This window comes from Gymnoscopelus microlampas (assembly GCF_963454915.1).
Source record: "Gymnoscopelus microlampas genome assembly, chromosome: 14".
Lineage (NCBI taxonomy): Eukaryota > Metazoa > Chordata > Actinopteri > Myctophiformes > Myctophidae > Gymnoscopelus > Gymnoscopelus microlampas.
This window is the reverse complement of record NC_139951.1, coordinates 12,238,699-12,249,237: the sequence shown is the minus strand read 5'-3', so window position 1 is coordinate 12,249,237 and position 10,539 is coordinate 12,238,699.

Sequence of the window (10,539 nt, the reverse complement as noted above, 5' to 3'; positions counted from 1 at the left end):
CACACACACACTTGTTGAACCGTGGCCAGCAGCCAGCCCCCCTCAAACCCCTCTCCCTCCTCCTCTTCCAGTGGTGGAAAAAGTACTCACATTCTTTACTTAAGTAGAAGTATCAATACTGTAATATAGAAATACTCTGTAAGTAAAAGTCCAGAATTAAAAAATGACTTGAGTACACAAAAGTAGGACCTATTAGTATAAAAATGTACTTAAAATACCAAAAGTAGGCTATTCATTATGCAGAATGTCCCGTTTCACAAGTTTTAAAATGTATGTACAATCTTTTGAAAATACCTTTAAAAAAAGTACAGTAGCCTACTTGAGTAAATGTACTTAGTTACTTTACACCACTGCCCTCCTCCTCCTGCTCCCTCTGGTCTCTGTCCAACACGTGAGAATAAATTATGTAATTAACGAGTGTGAGTGAGTGCAGACTGGAACTCTGTGTCTGTGTGTGTGTGTGTGTGTGTGTGTGTGTGTGTGTGTGTGTGTGTGTGTGTGTGTGTGTGTGTGTGTGTGTGTGTGTGTGTGTGTGTGTGTTTTGCGTGCGTGCGTGCGTGTGTTTTGCGTGCATGCGTGCGTTGATTAATTGATTGATTGATTGATTGAATAGGCTACTTTACTAGTCAAAGGATTGTAAACAGCATGAAGTAAAACATTTAGGCCAAAAGGATAAACTCCTGGGAACTTGTTTCCATTGTGGTCCTATGTATTCAATTCATCAACAGGATATTAACACGTTAATACATGTTCATCAACACATTCAAATTGTTAGGTGAAAAGGTGAAAACAGAGGCAGTGTATGATCCCTCATTTCAATAGGAATTAATAGTCTATCTAACTCCACAAAGGTTCCTGGTAGATGCTTTTTCAAGCCTATTTTGAAAGTAACCAGTGATTCACATCCTTCGGAAGGATTTCGTGTGCATTGTGCATGTGCTCATTGTAATCATTTTATCAATGCCCTCAATACCCGCATATCTGACTAAAATACCTCAAAAAAATTTATGACACCCACAGTCACAATACTAGAGGGAGCGTAAACAACAATCTGGTGACACCCACCTATAAACAAACATGGGTAAATTCTCCTTCTACTGCACTGCCACAAAAGTATGACCGCAAGGCCTTTTTTTGGTGTTATCCTTTTAGACAAAGTGTTTGACTGTACTTGTGCCGTTTTACATTTCTGTCTAATAAAATATTCAATCAATCAATCAATCATTGTACAATTCTTTCAGATTACTTAGTAGTGTGTGCGTCTGTTTATGCAAGTTAGTTCAAACGATCTCAGATAACAAGTACGGTTTGACAATTATTCAAAAACCTCATGTAAAAGTATGCGTGTGTGTGTGTGTGTGTGTGTGTGTGTGTGTGTGTGTGTGTGTGTGTGTGTGTGTGTGTGTGTGTGTGTGTTTATGCAAGTTAGTTCAAACCCTTTCAGATAACAGGTACAGTTTCACAATTATTCAAAAACATCATGCAAATGTGTGTGTGTGAGAGAGAGAGAGAGAGAGAGAGAGAGAGAGAGAGAGAGAGAGAGAGAGAGAGAGAGAGAGAGAGAGAGAGAGAGAGAGAGAGAGAGAGAGAGAGGGTGAGACCTTTACCCCTTTGTGAATCCATTTGGACTCACAACAGTAGAAAAATCCATGAAGACATTTCATCACACTGTAAGGGCATGCTGCTGACTTCAGCTGTGTGCATGTATTTACATCTACATTGATTGATTGGCATGTTTGAGTGTCCTGCCGTTTCACGAAACCTGGATTAGGGATAAACCGGGTTTAAACGGCTATCCTGGCTTAAATGATCCAGGAATCGGTTTCACGAAAGAAGGCAGATTCATTTAGCCAGTAAACCTGGATATGTTTATCCATGATCCGGTTTCACGAAAGAAAATTGAAGCAATCCTGCCTTAGTTACCATGGCAATTTAGCTGTGAAGTTAGCCTGGTCCGGACCAGGCTAACAGCCAAGCTTTATTAATCCAGTGCCTTGTTCTTCCAGTTTTGTGAAATAGCTGTTAGTCTAATGACTCCAATCGTAAACCAATGAGTTTTTCCACACTTATTCAATTCTTATGCGAAAATCGAAGATCTACAAGCCTGAATTTTTTTTGTCTTATGGCGGCCGGGGGTCCACGGGGGGGGCGGGGACCACCGGCCCCCCGGTTGACCACCGGCCCCCCATGGACCCCCGCCCCCGTGGACCCCCGTGTACCCCCGTTGACCCCCCCTCACTTGTAGATCTTTGATTTTAGAAATTAGAAATTAGAAATGATTCTAAGTGTTTGTAATTATAATTCCAACATTCACTTAAACTCCTCATGTTTAAGCCTAACTGAATTATAGATTTATGGACTTGTATATAAATTAATTGCATATTTTTGGACAACTTGTGCATTTAATTTGTCGGCAATACTTTGCCACGCTTTCTCCCTGGATCTATATTTATTGCGGCCGTGTTTCCTTTCTTGCATATTATACATTTTACTTCCTTGTATGATTCCATGAGCTGCTGCAGTGCTGCTGTTCTGCCACAGAGAAGGACGCCGTTCTGGTTTTTAGCTCCATGATTGGTCAAGTTCAAGGATTCTGCTATCGACTTTCATGGTCTTTTATAGGAATATGTGAACTCAAATTCAGCCTGGTTTAACGATCCTGGCTCGACAAACCGCTCCTTCTCAGCCCGGCTTGGCGTTCGTGGAACTGAATAAACCAGGCTGAACAGCGCAGGCTTGTCAAACCTGGATTTGCCTTTCAAACCAGGATAATTTAATTCCGCTTTCGTGAAATAGACCTGCTCCCAGCCCATAACAACAACCAGCATGGATGATGGCCACATGACAAAGCCTCATAGTTCCACCAATTTTAATTGGTAATATTTCAAAACATTACATTTCCATGACAGGAATGATCCTATTATGGTGGCTACAGTGTTCTCTGTCTTAGTTGCCCTGCATCATATAAACAAATCTTGCTAAGACAAAAATATCTCCTTAAAGAGTCAGCTCAACATATTACCTTCAGCGTGATCTAGTATGAGAGTGACGACACTAGCATAGACTCCCATTGTAAGAATGGAATGCGGAAATGCTCTGTCTTACTCAATGAGGAAGTTCCAACGTTTGGAACTACAGCCCATAGCAGCCCGCTTTGCGGCGAGATCAAAGCTCTCTCTCCATGGGTCTGATTACTTTAACATAGCCTAAAGCAGTGGTTCTCAAATATTTTAGTTTCAAAGACCCCCAGTTTGGTATGCATTAGGCCACAGACCACCATAGCTCTAGTGAACAAATTGTACACTCTCTGAGTTACAGACCCGTAAAGGGCCGATTTGGATCTTAACTATAAATCGTTTTGCTGGGGACCCCCTGGAGCCCCCTCAAGGATCCCACTTTGAGGACCACTCGGCCTAAAGAGCCATGTTCATGTGATTGTTTTTGTGATGTCACAAAAACACAATTTTATGTTTCACTGCTCTGTGTCTTTCAGAATGATCTATTTCAGACAAATTCAGTGGAATTTGTTTTGTCTGTCGGAAGGTCTTTATTTATTATTATGTATTTATTAACCTTTTACAGGTAATCTCATCGAGACCTGAGGTCGCATTCTCAAGAGAGATCTGGTTCAAACAGCAGCAACAATCAACAAATCAACACACAGACACAGTAGGCTATTCAATACAGAGACAAGATAAAAATAGAATTGTCATCAAATCAAAGTGTAAACTAAAACAGCTGCACTTGCAATGCCGAAACACAAAATGATCACACAAAAAAACAATCACATAAACGCAGCTCTTCAGGAATACCTTAATAAGGGAGGCTATGTTATAGGTAGATGGCACATTTTCTTTAAAGGGGATGTAAAGTATAATGTTTTGTTAAATATGTGTTAAATAGTTCTACATTCATTGTTACACAGCATGCTCGTGTGATCACGTTGTGCAGGCCAAAGCCTTGAATGTGGCACTTATTAGAGGATATTTAGTGCATCAAAAAGAACATTTTATCTGGGGACGGACAGTCATACTGCTTTTGAAACAAGATCTCTCATCGTTCAAGGTCTCTCCTTGAGCAACAGTGTATTGTTTAATACCTGTGAAACACAGTTGTTTAACCCATGAAGACCTGAGGCGATTCTTTAAAAAAAATCGAAATCCTAACAGTTTTTTGAAAAAAATCAAAAAAACAATGTGTTTCAAAAATAGCAGATCTACAAGCTCATAGCGCGGCCCTCGGTGCCGCGCTATGAGCTTGTATATCTGCTATTTTTGAATAGCCAAATAAATCTAAAGTGACACAGATGCGTTCCAGGTATTAATGGGTTCAACATTTTCATCCAAAAGTCTAAAGAGGAAAGTTTACGTGAAAATAGAACATTCACATCAAGATTGCAAGAGAACTTATATCTGTTCATCCTACCCGGGTTCATCAACACAAAGCCATTGTGTATTTACCTGTCCACATCACACCTACAGTATGTGGGACTGTCAGTCAGTTATCCTAAATTATTTACTAAATAATTTGCCTGGCCAGATATTATTGCTGGCAGGACAGTTCTGGCCCACGGGCCACCTAAAGCCTTCCATTGGTATAGAGTGTTTGTTCAGTAAAAGGGTCTCCCCATTTCTCTTGTAAACAGAAAGGGAAAAGAAAGACATAAAAAATGAAATATTCAGGCCAGGATACCAATATTATCCAACCAGGAGAGAGAACTCATAAAGGATACAGTATCAACAAGTAAAGCTCGAAGTGATGAAACAAAATTGGAACTGGAAAACTATCACATTTAAGCTGATAAATGAGTGGGGCTCTCCTGATTGGATAAAATTGGTAAACAGACTGTGGCATTAGTTCCCTACACAGCAAAATCTTCACAATTTATCCATTTGTAACTCTGAGAGTGTACTCTCAGACTTAATACATAGTCAAATTAAGGATTTTACTGTGTACTTGATGATTTATTGTAGTTAGTCTGCTTTCAGCTGAGAGAGCAGTGGTTTAACAGGTTCATTCATTCTTGTACAGATGTCTACTATCGTAATTACAGGTTGCAGGTGCATTAGAGCACCCATTCCCCACATTGCAGTCAGAACTGCAGAGGCACTCCCAATTTCACACCATAATCTGAACCTCTTTGTACTCCGCCTCAGCCCCCAGCACTTCCCTCTCCCTATAGCCCTTGGGCTTCAGAACTAATTAGTGGTTAAAAAAAAAACAAAGACAGTCTGAGTGACAAGTGGCACACGGTAAAGTCATCAGTGTTCATTTATCCATTTACCGTAGTTCCATTTTGTACTCAGAGTTAAATTAAAGGGATAGTTCACCCCAAAAAAAGAAAAATTCTATCGATTAGTCACCCCATGGATACTTGAATTCACAGATATTTTTTGTTAAGCCTAAGCCAATAAATTGATGACCAGCGGACCGGTAGGCAGTGGTTCCGGTAGGAGAAACAAATGAGACTCTTTGTGTCCCCTACAGTATACCGGAACTACTGCCGGTCATCAAATGATTGGCTTAGGAATGTGACCATATCCATGAATTCAAGTCCCTATGGGGTGACTAATCGATAGAAATTATTTTTGGGGGGTGAACTACCCCTTTAACTATGAGGACATGCACTGGAACTGACCCTTTGTTATCTCACTCAGCCTTACGACTCAGATCCAGTACACGTAACACTTTACAGATACACACACACACACACACACACACACACATACACACAGAGATAACACAGTCACACACAGATAGGGGCGGCCATAGCTTTAGAGAGCCTGTTGGCAATCAGAATGTCACAGATTCGCCTCCCAACTTCGGTCTATGTGTCGAAGTGTCCCTGATGTAGTGGGTTTGAGCACTGAGCTGGGATCGAACCCCGTTCTCCTGCTCAGCAACCATGCCCCCCAAGTGAATTCATTAAAAGGAAGCCTGATAGGGGAATCAGTACAAGAGCAATCACTCGAGGAGATTGCGAAGTGCCGCACCGGCAAACAACTTTCGGTCAAAATGTCCTCTCAGTACAGGGTTGTCTGCGTATAAGGGATTGTGCTACATTTCCATCTTTTAAATTCAATCTGAAAAGATGGTTGCTTGAAAACCAAAGCTGCAACCATTTGCGATCATGTTTTAGGTTTATTTTCATGCTGTGTTCCCTATGTAATGTTATGTAAATGTATTCCACCGTTTGTCTGTTTTCTGATTTTATGTTTTTCTGTGAGGACTTTTAGCATCTTTGCAAAATCCGGTGTTTTTACGTCCATGTGACGTCCATTAATATGCATTGTCCTGTCCAAATAAACAAATACAGTAAAAGTAAAGTAAATGAACAACCCACCAATGAACAACCCAGAGATGTTGTGCCCCCCCAGCCCCCTGTTTCTACTTTACAAAACTCACACAGACATAAAGGACCTACTCACCTTTACAGTGCAAAAGGGACAAAAGGGACAAAAGGGACAGGGGGTCTTCGACCAGCAGGCAGTATAGGCCATCTGCTCTGTAACAGTAGATAATGATACATGCTACAGCTATAGACTGAGACATAATGTAAATCAGGCCTTAAGGTAGTGACCTGCCATGTGCCATCAACAACCAATTGTTCTACAGTGTATACAGAAGGTCCAGGGTTCCCTTGGCAACCAGGACAGCAAAACTAAACATTTAGCCTTTTGTGAGCAGAGGCTATTCTTGAGACTGCTGGGACCCTGGGCAGAAAAGTTCCATGGGGCCTTTCTGACTGACTTGAATGAGCCCTCGGGGTTGCTCTCGCCCACAGGTGTGTACTGTATATATATATATATATGTTTTAAGAACATCAGGGTTAATTGGGGGTGTAGAAATCGTCTCTACACAGTAAAATCCTGAGTGAATTTAACAAACAGCGAATTTTACAGCGCATACAGTAGGTCCATTTTATGCTCTCAAGACTTAAGCAATGTAAGCATCCTATACACATATATAATGTACACTGTATCTACATATAACATTGCAGCACACATATCGCAATGATGTTGAAGTGTTCAAACCAACTTAAGGACAAAGATGAGTTCATATAGGGAGCATAGTAAACAGAAAATACTTACTTAGTTAAGTTAACCACTTTCAACCTGGCGTGCCTATTTTTGGTCATGTCATAAACTTTTCAAAAACTTTAAAAACAGCGCAAAAGAACCGAGCAAGCTCACAACGTGGCGCATGTGTGTGGGGAGGAATCGATTGGCAAAAACGACTAAATTGGGGAGAAAAAGGGGTAAAAAGCACAAAAGAAAATGTGGGCAGAGTCTTGCTGCTAACTGATACTCAATGCCGTGATATGTCATGATTATACAACAGCTACGGGTGTTTAAGACAGCAACATCCACAGACCTGTGGTATAACCACAATATCTTTAAATCAAGGGTGCGAGCACGACTCCAACTCGTTTCAACAATACTGAACTTTCTTACTGGGTGCACGGTCTGGAAAAGTTTACTTTACAATACATCTCTAAAAGAGAATACCAGCACTCACAGAACTGACCTTTTAAGGCACTTTCATAGAATATTAAGTAGGCATGGTATTCTGCAGAGCAGGCAGCAACGTACGTGTTTCGGCGTAAAGCCTTCATCAGCGTTGTATAATCACAATATACCATGGTCTCTCATTTTATACATTATAACAAAAAAATCCTCGTACGAATGACATGGAACTCAGTCACTTGTTTCTGTAGGCTACCTGCAGACTTGGACCCAGAACCACGTCTGGAGAAGTTGTGACAAGTGGAATAGTGTTGCTCTATATTATGTCAGTGATCCTCAATGTTTTTCATTTCAAAGACCCCCAGTTTGATATGCATTAGGCCACGAACCCCCATTAGATTACAATGTGTATTTTATTTTATCTTCTATCTCTGGGACAACAATCTACACTTTAAAATACATCCTTAGTGTTCATTTAACTCTGAGAATGTACAAATGGAACAAATACATATCTCTGCTGTCCGGCAGGAACCAGCTAACTCCAAAATGTTCATTTTTCAGGAAATGAAAAAAACTAAACTGAAAAAAACTAAAATGGAGTTAGGAGGTTTTGTTCATCATTGATAAGAACAGCTAAATGGACCTCCAAGCTCACAATGAGGTTGGAGGTCAAAAGGGGTGGAGCCTGGAGTCAGCAAAACCAACTAACTCCACCCCCCTTTGCTGGACTTAGGAGATCCAATGGAGTTAGCTGCTTTTGTCAAAAGCACTTTTCAGCACTTTTTAATACTTTTCATTGGTTACATTTTTTTCTTTTACCAACACACAGACATAAAGGGTGTTCAATAGCACTGATTTATGGAAAAAAAGCAAAAGCGGAAAAATTTAGTTAGCTGGTTCCTGACAGCAACGATATGGAACACACACATACATTTTTTAGATTTGTTTGAAGTTTCTATTTGAGAACATTTGACTAAAGCTGTGTTTTCACTACAGTGCCAGAATCTTTCCAGCAAAAAAAATTGCATAACTTGCTGGAATGGCAATGAAAGAGACCGCTTTTACATGCCCGCCTTGGCAGCAAAAGTTCTGGTATTGCCTCATAAGCAACCGTTTTCATTTGTTCATTTTCCAACGGTATAGTACGTGTATAATAACGGTAGTAGTACTTTGATTCTTTTTTCTCTCTCTCTCAATCATTCATTATCACCGGACACGGGGGTTAAGCAAACAAATAGATTAAAACAACGACTTTGATATATAAATCCGGACGTTGAGAACCAGTGCTCTACATGTAATGGCTCCTGGCTTATTCAGCCAGGTTCCCACACATCTTTAACAACGGACTTCCAAAACTTTCAATAACTTTTTCAAAGTATTTGACCCCATTTTCAGGCCTATTGCAACCACACGGCGCAATAATGAGGCTCTTACACGAGCGTGCTATCAATGCCCCAAGACAGACTTGAGCGAAGGTGTCACATAAAAATCACACCCAGTGCGAGTAAGCGGTGCCTACTCTGTTTGATGAGTGTGTGCTGTCATTCAGTTGGTACAAATCTATTTGATGTGTGGGCGCTGGAATTCAAACTGGTATTGAGGCGGTACTAAAAGAGTATTTGTATTAGTATTATTTACTCATTTGAAGTACTCTTACGTATTGATACTGAATGTATTTACTTGAAAGTATTTTTAATCACTTTATTAACTTTAAAGTATTTTTTACAGATTTTTACAACATTTAACGGACATAACATACGGACGGACGGACATAACATACGGACGGACACACGGACAAAGTCAAATGTAGAGCGGCTGGCACCGCTAAAAAAATAACAGATCTACAAGCTAACGTGTCACGGTGCATAATGTTGTCAGCTTGGAGATCTATCCTTTCCTGTATACATCCTGTATAAATTAGTCTGCACTCACGCAGCTCGTGCAGTGCAGCACTACATTTTCCCATGTCACATATTTCACGTGATGTTAGACATGTTTTGGGACATGTTATTTAAGAACAAAATCAATAGCTAAAAAACGATGTATATCCAAACATTTTCCAAAACATTTCCAGGACTGGAAAACTGTTTTCCTAATATATTTCTAGGAATTGAATGACCGTGGGAACCCTGCTTCAGGCTCAATGAATGAAAGACGTGGGTCCCAGGTGTGAAAGCAGCAGTGATTTAAAACACTGCAGTGGCTGTGAAATGTCCTTCACAATTACATACTGTAGTGGTGAGAGTGACAACAATGACTAACAGGCTAACCAACCTGTCCCAGGAAAGCGCAGCATTGGAAGTACAGTCAAATCTGAGTGTTAATTTAACTCTGAGAGTGTACAAATGAAACCAAATGGACCCGTCAGGGTCCATTTGGTTACATTTGTACACTCTCAGAGTTACAAATGGATTACAGTTACAAATGGATAAATTAGAGTCCGATCGATGCCAGACCATCGATTACCGATATTTGACCGATATTTGGTCAAAAAAGAAATAATCATATTTGCATTTATTTTTTATTTGATTGAAGTTTCTATTTGAGAACATTTAACTTATAAGCAAACAAATAAATTAAAAAAGCATAACTTTTTGAAAGTACACTGAACTTAACCACTTAAGCTCCACTCATAACATTTCTAAACTAGCATATGTGCAAGCTCACAACGCGTTGCAACGCATCACATTATGAGCTTATAGATCTGCTATTATTGAACATGTTTTGAAAAATCATAACATGCCCAAAATAGAGAGGCCAGGATTAAAGTGGTTAGAAATCGGAACACATTGTGGCTGCATAAGTACCGACACCGATGTGGTAAAAAGAAAAAGACAAATAATGGCCAGTATATCGGCCTGGCTCTAGTGGAGTAGCCTACTGTATGTCGGCGAGTAGCATTCATAGATATCATTTTGGTCGATGTGAAATCTATCACTTAAGCCTACCATACGATGGCGTCACACCTCGAACATAGCCGATCCACATTAAGCTCACAGCAGGTCGTGGTCTGATATTTTTCGGCGTGCGTGTATAAAGTAAGCATAAGTCAACACTTTAAGACACAGATAGT